General features: G+C 40.5%; 1 long non-coding RNA gene across 1 annotated transcript in view; it reads left to right on the forward strand.

Annotated features, from left to right (window-relative positions):
* LOC120395656 overlaps nt 1-12,340 on the forward strand; it is a 29,449-nt gene extending 17,109 nt beyond the window's left edge. The window contains exons 2-3 of the long non-coding RNA XR_005592734.1: nt 10,668-10,726; nt 11,486-12,340. This is a non-coding gene — a long non-coding RNA (uncharacterized LOC120395656). The remainder of the gene's footprint in view (nt 1-10,667; nt 10,727-11,485) is intronic.
* Nucleotides 12,341-21,270: the final 8,930 nt, after the last annotated feature.

Below are 21,270 nucleotides of genomic sequence, written 5' to 3' on the forward strand. Positions count from 1 at the left end.
AGGGACATATGAGGACAAGCCGGACAAAGGTGATAATTTCATCAATTTCTGTGCAACTCTTGTAGCTAAAGTACAGCTCCTTTTAACCTCATCCTTGATGGAATCATCAATCTTCCTATGTACACAGAAGATTTTACTTCTTCTACAACTTCACCATTGTTGCATTTCAACACTTTATCTGTTGCCCCTTTTCAAAGATGCAACGTGCAACCACTTTGTCTTCTTGACATTTATTGTAAGTTCAACATGACTACACCAATTTTCCAAGATCATGAAGAGTATCATCATTAATTCAAGCTTGTCTGCCATTTGTACAATGCCTTCTGCATCAGCTAAAGAGCTTAGCTTTAGATCACCCAATGTCACACTCTCCAACTCAATCTACCATCCATTTTAAGTCCAATTTAAAAACATGATGAAAAGCAATGGTGATTCCATGCCCCCTTGTCTTACACCAAATTTTGACTTGAACCAGTTGCTTAATTTTCCAGCAATTTTTACGGCATTCCAGGAGTCTTTGTAAATAACTTTTATAATTGCAGTTGTCCTATCTGGAACTCCATAGGATTTTATTACCTTCCATAATGCTTCCCTCCAAATGGAATCAAATGCCTTCTTTAAGTTAATGAAAACAGCAAACATAGTTAATCCTGATTCTTGCTTTTTTCTGTCAACTGTTGGAGGTGAATACCTGATCAGTGCAACTTTGGCCTGGTCTGGAACCGCACTTTTCCTCACCCACTACTTCCTCTAAATCTGTTGACAATTACTTTCATCATGATTTTTTCCCCAGTACTGATAACACTCTATACCTCTATAATTATTCAGATTGGCAAAATCTCCTTTCTTCAAGATTGGTACAGCTGTTGCCTTTAGCCAATCATCTTGTACCTCCTCTTGCTCCCGTATCTTCTCATATAACTTTCCTAATGCTATGATAGCACTTCCCTTGCCAGCTTTTTGCAGCTCAACTGTTATATATTGTCTATTCCTGCAGCTTTCCCATTTTAACTGCTTCACCACTCTTTCTATTTCTTCTTCTGATGGTGGTTCAGTGCTAATACCTCATTCTTTCCTTACAAGCTGCCCTGTCCATCTAGCATGTTTAGAATTCTTGCATTTGGATAAACTACAGGTTCCAGCATTTTATCAAAATGCTCCTTCCATACTTCCAGCCCTTCTTTGGCATTTGTTGTTGGTTCATCTGTAGCCTTTCTTGCTGCTTACATTGTTATTCTGAATGTGCCATACAATTTAACCTTTGTGTATATTGTTTTAATATCTTGTTTTCTTGATGCCTCTTCTAGTTGCTCAACCTCTTCGATCCAGAAATTTTTTTTTGCCAGTCTTTCTGATCTCTTCACTGCTTTGTGCCATACTTTTACTTTTTCAGCTTTCCCAGCAGTCTTGGCTTGTTTATACTTTTCTTGTAAAGTTCTTGTTTCATTGCTTGTCCGGTTTTTCCTTGTTTACGTATGCCCTCCAATAACTTTCTCCGCTGTATTTTGTATTATTTCTTTGATATTTCCCAGATAGTCTGGACTGAGATTTCTTCATCATTGAAAATTAATGGCCTGAAATGCCAGCCAAGATGTATGCCTCCATCACAGAGCTATCCTTTCACTTACCAAGATGAAATTTGGCTCCAGTTGCACCTATCTTTTTCATGGACCTTAACTTAATCTTAATCTTCCCGATTAGTAGTTCATGACCACTGCCACGCATGGCACTTCTATAGACTCTAACATCCAACAGTGACCTTCTGTGCCTTTTACTGATAATAATATGGTGAATCTGGTCTTTAGTTTGACACACTGGTGAACTTCAAGTAACTTCATGCATATCTTTGTGAGGAAACCAAGTACCACCAATAATCAGACTGTACCTCTCACAGCAAGTTCTTAACTTTTCCTCATTGTCGCTTGCTGCCCCAGTACAGTGTGGTCAAGCTCTATTCATTTGCCTACCATATCCGCTACCCACCTTTGCATTCATATTTCCCATTATCAAAAACATATCATGATAGGGAACTCTGTTTACAATGCTATCCAGCTGTTGATAAAAATCCATCCTTCTCTTCCTCTTTTCTGGCTTCTGTTGGTGCATAATAGCAGATCCCAGCTACGCATAATTTATTATAGACAGTAGTAAATCTTGCTATGATAATCTGCTCAGACATTGGCTTCAAGCTCTTCACTGAAGTAACTGTTCTCTTGTTCACTGGTAGAGCAACCCCATTGCTATGCCTCACTTGTCCACCCTAATGTCTGGAATGAAGGAAAGTATAATTTCCAACTGTGAACTCTCCTATACTCAGCCAATGTGTCTCCTGTATAGCAGCAAAGGACACTTGTAATTTCCTTAACTCCTCCATTACTAGTTCAGTCTTGTTACCAGATGTGCCTGTTACTATGGGGGTACACTCATTTACTCTTCTGGGGAGAGGGGGGTTCTGTAATTCTGTCAATGTACTGCTTGTGTCACTTGTGTGTTCATATGGAGCTTCTCCCTTCTGCAAGTCCGCTCCCAATGGAGCTATCCTCCAGGACCTAGGTTCCCCAGGGCTGGGTTCCTCAAGCCCCAGAATCAGATGAACACACACGCTAACAGACCAAGTCTGAGTGGACCGGGTCAATCAACACTCCCAAGCTGACCCCTTATATGCCCCTGGACTCAATAGGCTGGGCCAAGGAGCACTTCCAAGCTGCCACCCTTATATCCCAAAGGTACTGCACCGGAATAAAGTAAGCCTGAGCAGACTGGGTTGAACAGCACTTTCAAGCTGACACCCTTATATGCCTCTGGACTCAGTAGTCTGGGATGAGCAGCATTCCCAAGCTGCCACCCTCATATGTCGTAGGTTCAGCACGTCCCCTATCCCTACTTCCACATTACAATTGTTCTGGTAGTAACCCACTTGATGAGCACCTCCCAAATTAGTTTGGGTGCTACAGGGATCTTTAGCTAGGATAAGAGGAGCGTTGTTACAGAGTAAATGGGGAAGCCAAAAACACAAAAGAGTAAAGTTCAGAGAAAGAGGGAGGGAAGCAGCCAGCTTAACTGTAAAAGTTATTTATTGAATAATAGTGACAGCTACACAAGGAGAGCCTAACCTGACATAACAGTTACATTATTAAAGATTACAAAAACTGATCAAATAAGTCAGGGTTAAAAAGTTATACCTGAGGCAGAAAAGAAAACAGAGAGAGAGAGGTGGGGTCTCACCACTCCATGAGGCTTGAACTGGTCGGGGTTCCTAGGTGATGGTGGTAGCTCAGGGTTCTGAGTGCTGGAGACAGGCAGAGCCCCGAGCACGATCAGTCAGGAGAAGATGAACTGATGCAGAGTTTGGAACTGATGCAGAGTTTGGATCCAGGCATCAGAACACTTACATGAGTGTGGGCAGGGTTTTTTGGTAGGGAAACAACAATGGTTCAAGGGAGAGCACTAGGTTTGTTTATGGGTAAACTGATGACTCAAGGGTTTTCTTTAGACTAGACAATAGGAGCTGATCACCCTTGGCTATGGGTGGTGTTCCTTCAAGGGAGTTCACAATGCAATTAGGCAGTTTCAGTATTTTGGATATCAATCAAGGATTCATTACTAGAATTGGTCTGATAACTGCAGAGCTGGGTGTGGACAGGCATAAATTCATTAACATCTCGAGCAGAGATCCCCCATGATGCAGTGCTTCCCTGCTTTTCTGGTCCCAGAGTTCAGTGCGGTTCTTACCTTGGAATCATTCTGTATGCTAATGGCGATGTATCCCGGTCCCATCTTTGATGCAGGTGGGCTAGGGGAGTTGCCTTAATCCTGTCACCCTTGTACGGAGGGGTTTAGGTGTGTCTCCCACTGCCTTTTCATTGCTTTCTGTAAGTCTTTCTTCTGATCGATTTTTGTTCAAGAAGAGGCTGAGGTGGGGGTTGGGGGTGTCCTTCATGAGTCAGACAAGCTGGATACTGCACCCTGCTTCCCCAAGAACACAGAGCTGACTGGTATCAGTCTGAGTAAATAGAGTTCTAACAGTCCAGCTTTCAATATGTGTAATATGTTGTGGTGTTTAGATGTTCCTTGTGATTATTAGAACTGGGAGCACTGGCTGTTGGGAGTCTGAAAGGACAGGAAACAGGGAGGAGTTGAGGAGGCAGAGTGAGAGTTACAGAGGGTGCAGCAGCAGCTTGGTAAAGAGGTTTCCACTTTAAAAATAAAGTCCTGTTGAAGTTTGTTAGTACCTTGCCTGGTTGATACAATATATGTTCAGCCATTATCCAAAATCCATGACCAATTCCATTTGCTAGCCTTGATAGGCCTGGGTCGAAATCCACATAAGTCAGTCTGGTTTGCTGTATTGTTTCTATACCAAGTTTTAGATATTATGACTCATTAGGCCAATCTACCAGATGTAGCTCATAACATACTAGGCTGCTAGGAACAGATATCAGCAGTTCTACCTTAGTCCATTTGCCTTTTAAGGCAAATGAGCTTGCACTGGTTGGACTTGAAATTAGTGTTTTCTTTCTCCTAAACAGACTTGCCTAAAGAAGCTAAGTGAGCTCTGTCTGCCCCAGCTTGACATCTGAGTTTCCCTTCTAGATGCAGTTAGTTCATAGCACCTTATTCCATAATATTCGGTGCAACCGTTCTGGGATTCTTCAAGACAGAATACCCCCTTAACCACACAGGAGCTATGCCCCTACAGTGTTGTATCCCACTGATACAGCTACTATTTTTAATTGATCTAGGTTGTTGCAAGCATGAAGTATGCACTCTCTAAGAGTCCTGAATGGTAAAACTACCACTGACCAATGTGTTAGCTACATTTTTCATTCTTTTAGTCAAAATATTATCATATAATAATTTAGCCATGGAATGGAAAGTTACAAAGTTCCAATAGTAACTTGTAGAACATTTAGTAAACAGCTGGTAGACAAAGCACTGAAGCAGAATGTAGCTTCATGAGAAAGACCAACGCAAGATAATACAGAATCTAAAAAAGGTGATCCCAATACAAAAGACTTCCTGCATCCTGATCTCTTGAAAGTTAGGCCAGAAATGTTAATTCCTGATGAAGCTCCACTGACTTCAGATTAAAGTTCTTTGTTATTCTAAGGGCTGAATTTATCCTGTTGCTTCTTTGAGTATAACTTGAAAATAATTAGTAGTTATAAATAGTTGCGAGCACAGCTTTCTATGTCCGACTCTTGGCAAAATCACAAAGATCAGTAAAGATAAAACTGTGCAATCTGTAGGAGGAGCTTTAAGACTCTGTTACAAATAAGGGCACACGCCTTTAAACCAGCCTTATTCATTTTACAAGGTCAAGCTGCTTTCACAATCGTCATATACGATGCTGGGTTCTTGGCCACAAGGATTTGCTTGCTGTTCACTTCAGTTCAAAATAGAGTCCTGGCCAGAACCCTAGGATTACCTCTTTCTACAATTAGATCATTACTCAGACAGGGAAGAAATTAAAAATATCAACTTTGTTTAGCCTTTGTCCATTAAGCTATTGGATAATATGCCTGAAGATATGCTTTCAGTAAAACATTATCAAGAAAAATGTGTTATAGTAAAAACCTATAAATCACTCAATATTATGATTTGATTTTAGGAAAATGGGAAGAACATTTTTTAACAGTGTCAGTATTTAGGTCAAATCATTACCAAAATGTTCAGATATTTTGACAGACAAGAGGATTAGGCTAGGATTGGAGCATCCTTTTCTGTCCCTTACCTTCTATTTTCTTCCATCTAGAGAAAGCAATGAGTCAAATTAAGTGATATTCCAATTCCACCGAAGTGAAGGGATTGCAGAGGGGTAAAAAAAGTGCAGGTTGGTGTGTTAATTAAATGGCAGCAAAAGCAGAGTTCCTGTGGATTTTTTGCTGAATTTATTGGGTGTGGGGGGAAGGGGTTTGCACCCATTTTGCCTGATATTTAATTATCTGTCTTAATTTTGCATTTGTTATTACTGTAAATTCATGTACAGTTATAACAAATGCAGGGGATGTTGCGAAGGCCAGAAGTATAACTGGGTTCAAAAAAGAATTAGATAAGTTCATGGAGGATAGGTCCATCAATGGCTATTAGCCAAGATGGTCAGGGATGCAACCCCATGCTCTGGGGGTCCCTAAGCCTGTGACTTCCAGAAGCTGGGACTGGACATCAGGGGATGGATCACTCAGTAATTGCCCTGTTCTTTTCATTCCTTCTGAAGAATCTGGCACCAGCCATTGTTGTAAAACAGGATAATGGGCTAGATGGATCATTGGTCTGATCCAGTATGGCCATTCTTATGTTCTTATGATTACTTATGGTTATTTATGAAGTCAGTTAACAGGTACAACAAAATCTGACCGAATGACTGAAAAGGTATCACGACTCCTGCTACACAAACTTTTTACCTTCTTTTACTGCAGAGAAAACACTGCAATCTAAAGACTGGATTCAAATCCCATTGAAGTCAATGGAAGACTCATCATCAGGCCCAAATAAATTTTCTGGCTCTTCATAGCCATCCAGAGGTTAGGGTGCCCCTGACAGCAATGCCTCCTGTAGTGGAATGTTGCATAGCACTGCAATATTTTATGTAATTCCAACAGTGAGAGCATATAGTAGAACAATTAATAAGCATGGGGTGAAAATCTAAACTCGGCGGAGGTGAGTTTGCCACATGAAGAGAAGATTAATTTACTAAATAAATAACATTGCCATGGGAAGGGATCACATAAATAGTTTAGAAGGCACAGTGCCTGTGATAGAGCTTTGTTCATTTATTAAGCATAATAAGACCAATAGAATTTTTTGCTAATGTCTATCAACATAAGAGCCTGGCCGTTCTTCAAATTCTTACCCTTCCCTGTAGTTCTGTATTGCCTATTTTGCATCTTTGCTCTGCAGTGTTTGTTATACAATCAGTGTCTGCCATTGATCCTCGGCTTGTATAACACATAGATGCTGCAATCATCACTGTATTTCTGTTAAACGCCAGATAATATGTACTTTCAAATCATTAAGGTCCATAGCTAAGCAATTTTATTTGCTTAGAGGAGGGAATAGACCTTCACATGAAAGCAGCTCTTAATGTGGGCTGAGAATTGTAAGGTTAATATTCATTTACACAGATTTTTTCCCCATACTCTTTAAAGACATTGATGTTATTGCTAAGCTTTTCATTTAGAATGAGTCATGGCTGTGGCTTGATATTACAGAAGGGATTCCTATCTGGACTCCTTACAAAGCACACATTTTTTATTTATATTTGAATCAGATGCAGGAAGAGCTTAGCAACTTCATTTAATGAACTGTAAACAACCCAGCTCCTCCCAAACTGAAATTTAGTACAGATTTACAAATAACATTCTGTGGTTTGTTCAAAAAGAATAAGGTAACTATTCCTGAAAAACAAACTGTTGATTCAGCACAGGGGATTACTACTGCAAAAGTCAAGAGGAAATCCCAGAAATGAGAATGAGACTATAATGACATGAAATAGGTAAAACAGGCAAAAGGTGCTGGGTGTGTTTAATTTTTCTACTTTGAATACAAAGAAACAAATGTAACGTCAACAGTACAGGCTTTGACTGGAATGAGCATCCCATTCAAAATAACATTTTGTAAAAATATTACCCTTTAAACTCTGTTCACTGCGGTCATACTTATAATAATCTGGAATAACAGGTAAACAGAATGTTAATTGAATTTCCAGATGATACTAAACTGGGTGTGCCGTGATCACAGGGACCTAGAGAGGAAAGTGGGCAGGAAATGATTCAGTGTGGAATAATATAAACTAGTATAATGAGGGTGAAATTATCCACAGGAGGAGAAATGTTTGGAAAGCAGTAAAGCTGAAAAAGACCCGAGGCTTGATCTTCTAGTCTGGCTGAATGGCACTCGGCACAATACCTGATTTGGGGAGCAAAGGTGGCTATTAACCTCTTTTATGCTTATCTGATCATGGGACCAGCCAGTACCAATTTGGTGTCCAGCATAAATTTGAGCAGCCTAACAATCAAAGACAGTTTTGGATGCACAAACCATGTAGAACAAGGCCCTTGTTAGGTTAGCCCCACTATTAAAAAGTGATCTTCTAAAACAGATGGGTGGCTTTTTTCTGTTGTTGCTTGCATAGATGTTTTACTTAATGAAATGTTCACTTTAAATATGAACATCTAGGGTTGTATAGATATGAAAGTAAAATCACAGATGCTTTGATCTTTTTCCCTCTTAGTAAATCTCCCAATATACTGTAGTTATTCAAGGCCTGATTTTGATCTCACTGACAATGATGTAAATCAGCAGTGACTCCACTAAAGTCAATGCCAATGTAAAACTTCTATAAATAAGATTAGAATAAGTCTGTTATAAATTGTTCTCTGTAAAAGATATGTTTATCTGTGACAGCCAAGCAAGCTTTGCTCATGAAAGCAGTAAAGAGGAAAAAGAAGTCTTCCAAAACAATTTTATTTGAAAAGGCTCCAAGTTATACATTCCAGCAGTGTAAACAAGGGTTCATTAAGTAGAATGGATTTATATGCCTCTGCATGATGGGATCAACATTCAATTTCACTGAGTTTGCCGTTCAATCCTCCCTACTCTTTATGAACTTTTTTGTAAGCATCAATATTTACAATGCAGATATTGGATTCATTTGATGTAGTGAAGGACTGGAACTAAAATAATGAAGGCCTTATTCAGCAAATTGGGTGTGGAGGGGTGGAATCATAGTGTGAAGACATTTGCCAGGGATAATTCTCTAAATACACTTGGGGTTGAGGGCTGCCAGAAGGTCATGTCTGCATTCTGGTGAATTTTAGATTATTTCTACCTTAGAAGAAAAGGGGGTAAGGAAGGACAAGCTATTCTCAGTGGTACCAGATGACAGAACAAGGAGTAATGGTCTCAAGTTGCAGTGGGGGTCATTTAGGTTGGCTATTAGGAAAAACTTTTTCACTAGGATGGTGGTGAAGCACTGGAATGGGTTACTTAGGGAGGTGGTGGAATCTCCTTCCTTAGAGGTTTTTAAGGTCAGGCTTGACAAAGCCCTGGCTGGGATGATTTAGCTGGGAATTGGTCCTGCTTTGAGCAGGGGGTTGGACTAGATGACCTCCTGAGGTCCCTTCCAACCCTGATATTCTATGATTCTATGATTAGTTAAGGCACTAGACTGGGATTAAGGAGATTAGGGTCCAGTTCCTTGTTCTGCTGGAGATTTGTGTGACATATGGCAAGTCTCTTAATCTCTCTGTGCCTCCATTCCCCCTCTGGGATATTTCCCTGCCTCATAGGAGTGTTACGTTAAAGCTGGTGATGACCTCAAATACTGTGGTGAGGAAGAGCAGAGAATTCCCAAATAGAAAATAACCTAAAATGTGTGCAGTATAAAAGTACCTCCAGTGGCCTTTGACACTGTCTGAGGTCACTGGAAAAAGTCATCCTTTGAAAAGTGTTGTTCCCGGAATCCCCTTCTGCCTCAGGGCTTTCCCTATCCCTGTAGGGATCCTCATCCCTTCCTCCTCGTTACTGCTTCTGCTTCCTTCTCTCTCCCACACAAAGCTGCTTCCCCTTCCTGTCCCCTTTCCTTCCTCCCATCAGGACTACGTCGCTTTTTGCTTCTCCTCAGGGACTGACCTCTCTATCCCATGCAGTTCCCTGCAACAGAGACACTCCAATTCCATTCTTCTTGCTGTGCACAGCTGCAAAGGGCTGGAGATGGCTGCTGCTTTGGAGAAAGAGGTGATGCTTTAGAAGGCAAGGGAAGAAAGGGCCGCTGGCAGGGTGTGGAGCATCTCAGTTTTGAAAAGCTCTCTCTGGTTTTTTTCTTTAAAACATGTTATTTCCTTTAAGGTGTTGGTTGGAACATTCAGAATTAAGTAGCAAACTTTAGTGTTACAAATCAGAAAGCATTGAATCCTCAGATCTTCAAGGAGTCCTTACTCCTCATGTCTGCAAGGTACAGCCACATGTCAGAAGCTCAGACAGTCCCAGCATCCCAGCAATTTTAGCTTCACATTGATCAAGTCCTTAGATCTGCTCCTCCAGATGATACTGAAAGAGATTGCAGATGGGGTTGTGTTGTCATCTTTAACCTTCAACATTTGCCCTGAGCTTCTCCAGCTGTACTGCCTACTTAATGCTCAGGCAATGGTTGAAACTTACACTGAAGTGCTATGCTGCCTGGCTGCTTCATTTGTATAATTGGTATCAGGGGCGGCTCTAGGTATTTTGCCGCCCCAAGCACAGCAGGCAGGTTGCCTTCGGCGGCTTGTCTGCGGGAGGTCCCCGGTCCCGTGGATTCGGCGGCATGCCTGCGGGAGGTCCGCCGAAGCCACAGGACCAGTGGACCCTCCGCAGGCATGCCGCCGAAGGCAACCTGCCTGCCACCCTTGCGGCGACCAGCAGAGCGCCCCCCATGGCTTGCCGCCTCAGGCACGTGCTTGGCGTGCTGGTGCCTGGAGCCGCCCCTGATTGGTATGGCCAATACTCTTTGAATATAGTGTCAGAATATGGGAGGCATACAAACTATATACTAGGAAAACAAATACTGCTAATTTATACATTCACATATAAATCTCTTGTTTGCAGGAGGCATGTATCACCAGCCGAGAGAACTGGAAGTTCAAACATGATTGACTCAACTGCATTTTTTGTCTTTTTTAATTTAGGAGTGATCCTGCACTATTAAAGTCAAGGAGAGTTTTGCTATTGACTTCAATGAGAAGAGGTGAGCCCTTATCTCTCAGCTACAGTACCAATTTCTGTACACAAAGATCTTCCCTTTCATGTTTACACATTCTGTTTCTGACACTGATGTTTTGGTTCTTCTACTCCAATTATGGCCATTCTTCACTGGAAATCACAAACCATATTCTCAGATTTTAAGTGAGCAAGATTTTCCTTATTGTCTTCTTAAAATGAATTTTGCTTTGGTTTCAGGAGACTAATTTTTGTGTTACAATGAGGCAGTTTTAATTTTGTTTTTGCTCTGGAGTCAAGTGAGCCTGGGAAGTCATTATAACAGTTGCAGTATTGTGTTCTAAATAGCCGTTGCCCATGACTACCAGGCCCATCTGAAAAGGACATATTTATCTAGCATTCATCATACTTGTTTGCATACTTACTCTGATTTTACAGTACCAGTTCAGTGTTTTTACTGTAAATATTTGGGTTACTCTGTTTAAAGAATATTTCACCCAAGTTCAATGTGTTTTATAGGTACCTTTGCTGACCCCGAATTCTTCCCCACCTAGCTGTGCACCCTGTTGTTTCAGAATAGCCTGTTTAAGGACACCCACATGAGTACCAGAAATGGGTTTTAGATTCTGTTAATATCTTGGCGTAAACATAGTCTTCTCTTGGGAGACAGCTAAACTTTTTCATGTTCAGATGGCTCAGAGAATGTCAGACCTCCATTCCACCTATACCTTCCTTTTCCCTCTCCTCCAGGAAGAGTTTTTGTTTGTTTTTTATGGTTTTGTTCTAGAAACAGAAAAAGGTTGATGGAAGAGTCCAGCCCAACTGGAACTTGAGCAGGAATATATATCTGAAGACGTCTCTGAAACAAAATGTTCAGAATTCTGCCATGCAAATGAAAGCTGACAAATCTGCCTACATTAATCGTATTAATCAATGAGTTGCTTGTGTGCACTATACTCATATTTGGTATGTATAAGCTTCTCATTGTGAAATGAGAAACTAAGGCTATGTTCATACTAGAAACCTTACATCTGCACCGCTGTAAGATCTCCTGTGTGGCCACTCTAAGCCAACGGGAGATAGCTCTCCCGCCAGCATAATTAAACCACCCCCAACAAGCGGCTGTAGCTATGTCATTGGGAAAGCGTCTCCTGCGGACATAGCACTGTCCACGCTGGTGTTTCTGTCAGTGTAACTTATGTCACTCAAGGCTGTGGTTTTTTTCACACCCCAAGCAACATAAGTTGTACAGACAAAAGTGCCAGTGTAGACGTAGCGTAAAGCAAAATTCAGCTAATTAAATCAAATGCAGAAGATGTTCCTTGCTCTACTGGTTGAGGAGTAAAGGGGGCATCCCACACAACTGAGTTCTCTTTGGCTATTTTAAACATATAATTTATATTTTAGCAGCTATTACCAGAATGATTCATTATTGATAAATAATTGACAAAATACAAGTACGATTGAAAAATAAGATCAAAATAAACATAACATATACATGTGGATAAAAAATTTTGAGAGGGCTCAAAGGATGCCAGACCTCCACTCCATTTACTTCTTCCTCTTTTCCCCTCCCCTCTGGTCCCTTGCTTCCCTCCTCTCCCTATTCATGTATGTCTTTTCCTATTTTATTGCTGTTACTCCCACGCTAATATATTATGTCTATGTAGCATTGGCTGGTCTTGTAACTTTGACAAGGCATAAAATTACCTAGCTGCATAATTCTACTGGAGATCCTGTGAAGCATACAGCATTCAGAAATACATACAAGCTGTGATTCGTTTACCTTTTTGTACTTTTCTTTATGAGTATCAATAATTCGTTATCTGTTTCTTTATGAAAATCAATAAAACAATTAATCACAATCATGCATGACATAACGTTGTGAAACTGAAGTGTTTTAAGCATTCTACAAAAAATGTCAATAAAATGGCAACTATGGGCATGATTTTGCAAATGTTTAATCATATGTTTAAGCATATCCATAGTATTCATCCCAATGAAGGAAACTGGAACTATTCACCCGCATATAGTTAAGCATGTGCAGACGTATCTGTAGAATTAGGGCTGAAAAATACATTCTCATCACACTAACATAGAAGATCAGGGTTGGAAGGGACCTCAGGAGATCATCTAATCCAACCCCCTGCTCAAAGCAAGGCCAATCCCCAAACAGACTTTTGCCCTAGATCCCTAAATGGCCCCCTCAAGGATTGAGCTCGCACCCCTGGGTTTAGCAGATCAATGCTCAAACCCCTGAGCTATCCCTCCTTGTTTCACTGATTAATAGAAGTTATTCTGCAACCCATCCCTCATGAGTTCACAAAGATTTTACTCTTGGTTCTGCCAGGCATCAGAGCCTGCAGCAGAGCTAGTCCCCAGGCAGCCTCATCAGTACAGCTGGCCTGCAGTGGCTGGTTACGAAGGCCAGCAGGCTGGCTCTTAAGCCAGCAACAGCAGCAGGTCACTGGCTTCTCAACGCTCATGCCCACCACTGCGCCTGCTCCGGCATTACCTGGTTTCTGCTGCTCCTGCCTTCCACCCAGCCTTGCCCCTGTCCTATCCCTGCCTTGAGCCCTTCCTTGCCCGATACCTTGCTTGCTCTAGTTCCTTACCCCTAGCTTTGGCCCTGACTATGGACTCTGGCTCTGAAGTGACCTCCTGCCCCTAACCTCTGGTTTTGACCCTGAATCCTGTGACTGACTATGGCTCTGAGTCCAGCCAGTAGGCCTGATGCTCACTCCGGCCACTAGGCTAGTCCGCCCTCATCCCCATAGACTCAGGGCCGGCTCCAGGCACCAGCCCAGTAAGCAGCTGCTTGGGGTGGCCAACGGAGAGGGGCGGCACGTCCAGGCCTTCAGCAGCAATTCGGCGGCAGGTCCCTCACTCCCTCTCGGAGCAAAGGACCAGCGGCTGAAGACTGAAGCGGCGGTGGTAGAGCTGCAGATCATGATCACGGCTTTGTTTTTTCCTCCTTCCTCTTTTTGCTGCTTGGGGTGGCAAAAACCCTGGAGCCAGCCCGGCATAGACCGACGGGTTCCAAGATTGCTTCAGCTAGCTACTGCCAACTTGAATACGTCTAAATATTTTTAACTGTTTGTCGCTCTTTTGGCTTGTGTTCCTTCCCCCTTGTTAATGTTAATTGTGTTGAGTATCTGTTCACTATTTACCTTTTTAATGAAGACTGAAGCAAAATAGGCATTAAACACCTTTGCTTTCTTGATGTTGTCAGTGATTAGCTCTCCTTCCCTGCTAAGTAGAGGAACTACATGCTCCTTTGTCTTTCTCTTGCTCTTGTTGTGTTTAAAAAAACCCTCTTATTACCTTTTATGTCCCTTGCTAGGTGTAACCCGTTTTCTACCTTAGTCTCTGTGATTTTGTCCCTACAAGGGTGTGCTATTCTTTCATACTCCTTCTTAGCAGTTTGTCCAAGTTTCCACTTTTGCATGATTCCTTTTTAATTTTCAGTTCATTAAAGAGCTCCTGATGGAGCCATATTGGCCTTCTCCTATCTTTCCTTTGCATCAGTATAGTTGGCAGTTGTGCACTTAATATTGTGTCCTTGAGCAACTGCCAGCTCTCCTGAACTCCTTCATGCCTGAGATTTTTTTCTCAAGGACCTTACCTACCAGTTCGCTGAGTTCATTAAAGTTTGCTTTTTGAAATCCCATTGTCCTTGTTCTGCTGCTATCACTATTTCCTTTCCTTAGAATCATGAAATCTAGTTCTAGCATTTCATGATCACTTTCACCCAAATTGCTTTCAGCTTCAGATTCACAACTAATTCCTCCTTGTTGTCAAAATCAAGTCTAAAATGGTTGTGCTCTGGGTTACTTCCTCCACTATTGGGAACAAAAAGTTGTCCCGAATACATTTCAAAAACATTTGGAAATTCTACATTTTGCCATATTACTTTTCCAATAGATCTCTGGGTAGTTAAAGCCTCCCATTATTATCACGTCTTGTGTTTTGAATATTTATTGTTCTAGAAATGCTTCATTCACCTCCGCTTCCTGATTTGGTGGTCTATGTAGACCCCCTACCATGATGTCATCCCTATTTTTCCCCTTTTATCTTTACTGAGCCATTTGCCACCTCTGAACCTCAGAACAAGAGTGTATAGTCTTGATGTATAATGCAATACCTCCCCTTTTCCCTGCCTGACCTTCCTGAATAAGCTATAACCCCCTAAACTAATATTCCAGTCATAAGATTTATCCGACCAAGCCTCTCTGATGCCAATTAAGTCATAATTTAGCTTATGTATTAATACTTCCAGTTCTTCCTGTTTATTCCCCATGCTCCTTGCATTTATGTACAGACATTTAAGATGCTGAGCAGATTCCCCTACTGATTTCCCTCTTGTTGCTCCCATGGCTCCATTGTATTTTTCCATATCTTCCCCCGCACCTAGCCCCTTTTTTATGCTAACCTATGGGCTTTTGTCACCTGCCCTCTTTGAACCTAGTTTAAAGGGAATTAGGTGGCTAACCCCAGTAGGAGTTAGGTGCCTATATACGTTTGAGGATCTGGGCCTTAGTCTCTCTGTGCCTCAGTCCCCCATCTGTAAAATGGAGATAATAGTCTTTTCCTGCCTCACAGCTATGTTGGGAGGATAAATATATTAAAGACTGTGAGGTGCTCAGATACTATAGTAATGGGAGCCCCATAATTACCTCAGGGTTTTTTTTAAAGTGCAGTTAGAGCTGGCTGCTGGAGCGTACCTGACTGTTAGCAAACTGGACACTTAACTCCTTTCTTCTATCTCTTCCACGAATTCTCTCCTGGTTCCTGTGACACTGTCTCCTGACCCACTCCACAAAGAAGTTCAAGATGGGAATATCTGAAACCTGCTAGAAGAACAAAACAGCACATGATTAATTTAAAAATTTAAGTGTACAGAAGACACTGTGAAACTTAGGAGCAAAATGTGTTTGTCATGTGCATTTTAGGACTCCCACAGCACATGTACCTATCCCTTCATTGATCACACCTGGGGCCAGATCCTCAGCTGTGCCACAATTCTACTGAGGTGGGGAGCAGAGCAGGAGCAAAGGTGGATTAAAATCAACTTTGTACTCCCCTGAGCCCAGTGATTCTGGACACTGGTTTGGCCCCCGTCTATCTTAAAGCATCCATAAGTAACAGCTCCTTAAGGGGCGGTTAGGTCAGGGGATCATCAGGGCTCAACACAGTACAGCTATGCCTCATTCTATCCCCATGACCTCTCTATGCTGTGTGATGGGTCAGCACAGCGTGAGGTACAGCTAACCATGCCCTCTCTCCCCCTGGTGGAGTACACTATTGGAGCAACATTCTGGCCCCGTTGTGCTGCTGGAGCAGTACAAAAGAGCTGGAATAATGATCAGGCTGTAGTCGTTCTTTCTCTTCTTTTCGGAGTGGGGGAATCTGAACATAGGTTTTTAACAATCTAGCTTTTATTTTTTCCTTCCATGATTAAACTGCTGGGTATTTTTCAGTGAACTTTATATTAATTTGTTTGTTTTTTTAATTTGTCATTTATTTAATTGATTTTAAAATACTTGGTCAATCAGAACTACTTTTAACAGTGAGGGTAAACAGTGGGACAGCTTACCTAGAAATGTGATGGATTCTCCATCATTTGCAGTCTTTAAATAAAAATTGGATATCTTTCTAAAAGAGATACTATAGCTCAAGCAGACTTTATGGGCTTGTAAAGATTATTTGGTAAGGTTCATTAGCCTGTGTGTGGCAGGGTGGCAGGCCACATGATCAGGTCACTTCTGGCCTTAAAAATCTCTGAGTCTATGAATCTACATGCCTGAGCAGAACCAAAATATCTGCCAATTTCCTATCCCGTCTTCTTTTAGAGACTTAGCTCAAAGTAAACTTTATCACCCAAATTGGTTTTTTGTTTGCCAGTGACACATTATGGTGGCTTCTGTGACCACACGGCTCCTAGATCTGTGTACACAGACGACACAGCTCCTAAAACCACAGGCCAAATCCAGATTGCCAGTTGGTTTTGAATGGACCGTGAAATCTTTTAATTTACTTATTAGTATCATTATTTGGGTTTTTTCCTATTATTTTCTCTGGAATCTGGACCTTGACTATACTTTGACCAAGAAATTTGGACCTTGACAAAAAATAATGATTATCCCTGTCCTATATCTCTTCAATCCAGGAAGGCACCTTGGGACACAATCTCCTTTCTGATGCACTAGTTTTAAGATGGTGTAACTTAAAGTTACACCAGTGTAAAACCAGTGCAAAGGGGTCAAGACTCAAGTGCTTTATTTACTGATAATCACTTAAATTCTGACCTCCCCATAGATTTTTTTTTGTTATCTGACTAAAAGTAGGTAGGGAGTTTAGCATAACCTAGAGTTTACCAACATTCTAGATTAAAGACTAGTCTTAGTTGCGTAAGAACAAAAAAGATCATCGGGCAAGACATTCAAAAGCCAATTGGCCTTCAATTGTTATTGCCTTTTTTTAAAAAGAGTACTAAATCTCATTTGATATTAAATTTACAAGTTCAGTGAAAATGAAATAATTATTACCAATAGTTTCCTTTTCCAGTGCTTGTAACCTAGAAGCATGTAAACGCTTCTAAAGAGTCTTATAGATTATTGCACTGGGCTTTACTGATTGCCATATTTCATAACAAGCAAGTGATTAGGCGTGTAGAGCACTGACTCATTGTTGCTGGTTTATGTCCCTCTGCAATGTAATAAAACATGTCTTAATGTGTTAGGACAGGGAATTTCCAAGAGAATGTGCTAGAAGCAAAGGACTTAATCCTGCACCAATGAAGTTGTTGGGTGTTTTGCTACTGATTTCACTGAGAGCAGGACTGGGATCAGCCCAGGTTACGTTGGAACCTAATTCTGTGAAATCCATTTGTTCATGCTCTGGAGCCATATAACTCCCAGTAAGACTTTTTGTCCTTTATCCTTGCCATAAAGTTTTGTTTAAGTCAACGGCCTTTACTGATTTAGTGACGAGGCATGAATTGTGTACAGAACGTTGAATTTTTAATAAATAAAACAGAATGAATTGTTCCCAATGAGTGATCTCTGATAAAATGTCTGCATGCTAGGGACACTTTTATATTTGTGATTGGAAAGTATTCCTCTTTTCACAGCTGTTACCTGCCTAAAAAAACAATGCATTAGCACAGCCAAGAAGTGGGAGTTGAAAGGAGCTATTAATTTCCTTGGTATGAGACAAGGTGTTTTCAGGATTATGGACTATAAAGTTTCCTGTTTTTCAGACAGTTCTGAAAAGCAGCCCTTCGGTGACCAAATTCAACTTTCAGATACACTGAACTGGGAGTAACTCCCAATGAAGTTACTCCTGATTTACACCAATGTGATCCAGAGTCCTTTGTATTTTATGGATATATTTTGTTTTGTTGGCCCCTTCCATAAATCAGAGCAAAAGTCACTCATCTGTACTTCATCCTCTCCATGTTCTATTAATTAACTTAAATTATTAATTATTTATTTGTACTGCAGTAGCACTTTGGAGCCCAGTCATGGACCAGGACCCCATTGTGCTAGACACTGTATGAACAGTGAACCAAAAGATGGTCAGTGCCCCCTAAAAATATACTGGGGCATGACACTGTATATTTCTTATTACAGCACTCCGAATATTGAGAAAACGGAGACTCATTGCTTGCTGGAGCTGTTTACTTCAGATAATAATCTAATCAAAACCTGTTGTTTTGGAAGGTAAATTTTAAATATATATGGTGTGAGTTCTGGCCAAATATTCATTAGCTTCAGCTCTTCCAAAATTCTTTGGAACCACAAACAGCAGTGTCTTGCTACCCTTCCACACTGACCAAAATTGCAGTAAACAGTGAAGCAGGTTAAATTAAACAATAAAATATTAATGATGGTAAATCAGATTCTAGTCTCTTCAAAATTGGATGAGTCCCTTTCCTGTGAGCCTTACCAGTAGCTTTGTTTGGTTGTTTTGTTTGGGACATTGACAGTTGCCTTTTGTCTAAAAAACATTCAAAACAGTTTGTCTATGAAGTAGATTAACATTTGCCCTGGAGTGTAGATCTGTTAAGGCCAAATAGAGTGTTCTAGTAGTATTTAAATTAAAATGCAATTAATTTAAATGCAAATTAAAGATGATCGGGAACGAAGTATGGGGTTGCTATTTTTATTCTGGAAGCCAGAAAAAAATTATTATTTGTTTCTGCATTAGAAATTCAGGTTTTACCTATCCTGGAAGAGCCTATGATGACTGGAGAACTAGTAAAATTATGAGATGGCAAAAGTCCAAAGAATAAAAGTAGAGCAGTTGACAGAGGAATAGATTTATAATCAGACTGTTTAAAATGCTTTGGTTTTTGCTTGTTTTTATTAATACCTGTTTAATTTCAATGTTCAATGAACATTTTGGGCAAATAATGTCTCTATGAAAAGCTCACTTCTCCTACCTCATCAATGTAAAGAGTGGAAGTACACAATACACATCTCTGAGAACCCAATATCAGAAGCAATGGCAGCACAAGCATGGCATAATGTATTTCTATGAGGAAAAAGAATTGTTTTAATGGAATCAAGTCAACAGTTGTTTTATTTTCATGTTACTATATCAAAGCTATAGTGAAAAATGTCTGTGCGTTACATACACTGAGGAAATGATAGCACTTCCTGTTCTCTCACATCTGGAACATTAGCCATCTGAACCTCCAAAAAAAATGAGGCTAAATAATTTACCACACAGTTTATTTCAAAGAGCTCCTTCCAGAATCAAAGGAAATCTACGTGCTTGTTTCTAAAGGCATTGTTCCTTCAGCCTGTGATGTTCATCATTATGTTTTGCTGCTTTTGTAACCTAAATATAGTTTGGAATTCCATGGTTATCCCAGTTGATTCCTTTCCTATTGTGTAAGGATGAACAATAGGAAGCAAAGAATGACTAATGAACATAAGGTGTTGGAAACAGGTAAAAATCTCTACATTCATATTTATTTACTTCTCTTTTGGAATCCAATAAAGCCCTGTGATTAGATTGATTCTATATCTATCATGACTGGATATATATCATGCTTTTTACATTGATCACGTCCACATTTTTCTTTGACACATCTGTTATAGGATACCCTGTTGAAAGAATGTAAGGGAAGAAATAACCAACCAAAAATGTCAACAGAAGATTGAATGAAAAGGAAAACCCAAAAGAACCTGTAGGTGGAAGAGACTTACTGTGCCAAAGAATAAATTGTAATATATCACCATAATCTGTAGAAATCTGAGAGAATTCTGCAGTACACTTAGAATTTCAGTGAAATAAGCATTTAACAGATTCCTTTATATAAACATTCCCTGTCAAAGGTGTACCAGTTCAGGGCAACTGCAACAGTATTCTCCTTCTGGACAAGGGCTTTGGTAGGAGTCAGTCCTTCAAATCCCACCCAGGGGTTCATGACAGCAGCTAGTTCCAAACAAACATACCCATGTAACAAAAGTTAATTGTATCAAATTTGCATATTAATTCGAGTTCAGCAGTCTCTCTTTGGAGTCTGTTTTTGAAGTTTTTTTGTTGCAAAATTGCCAGACTTGAAGGTGGCAATTTTGCAACAAAAAACTTCAAAAACAGACTCCAAAGAGAGACTGCTGAACTTGAATTAATATGCAAATTAGATACAATTAACTTAGGTTTAAACAGAGACTGGGAATGGTTGGGTCATTACACTAATTGAATCTATTTCCCTATGTTAAGTTCTCCTCACACCTTCTATGGGTCATCTCAATTATCACTTCAAAAGTTTTTTTTCTCCAGCTGATGATAACTCATCTCAGTTGATTAGACTCTTCCTGTTGGTATGCATACTTCCACCTTTTCATGTTCTCTGTATGTATAAATATCTCCTGTCTGTGTGTTCCATTCTATGCATCCGAAGAAGTGAGCTGTAGCCCACAAAAGCTTATGCTCAAATAAATTTGTTAGTCTCTAAGGTGCCACAAGTACTCCTGTTCTTTTTGCGGATACAGACTAACATGGCTGCTACTCTGAGCCCCATGAATGTTCAAGTCACTCCTTTATACAGTTTGGACCTCTGATCAGGTCCTCTTGTAACAGATGACCAGAAGACAAAGGTCCCATCCTCAGGGCAAGGCTTCAAAAAGCTGAGTCCTTGCATACCTTAAGGAGGTGCAATGGTTCAAATAGTCCTTTGAAGCGCATAACACCAGAATTTATGTAAGTCATGTTCTCCCCCTCCCTGAGACATTACATACAATCCCAAAATAATACAAACACATTTGCATTTGTAATACAATGATATTTAAACTTAATTCACTAAGGTTTAACTTAATGGAATGAGATTTGTCCAGGATATTGCAGGAAATTGCCATATCTGTCACAAAAGGTTTATATAGCTAAAACTTAAAGCCTAGGAAGGTCTGTCTACAGGGCTCCAAAGTTGCCTCGTAGTGACCACATGGAGCTCTAGATAAGTAATTGGTGCTCTGTGCAAGATCACATGGATCACCAGTGAGAGCTTTGCTATCAAATTCAGTGGGGCCGGGTTTTCACTCTATCGGCTATTCCTAAATA

The sequence above is a fragment of the Mauremys reevesii genome, linkage group 1 (assembly GCF_016161935.1).
Source record: "Mauremys reevesii isolate NIE-2019 linkage group 1, ASM1616193v1, whole genome shotgun sequence".
NCBI lineage: Eukaryota > Metazoa > Chordata > Testudines > Geoemydidae > Mauremys > Mauremys reevesii.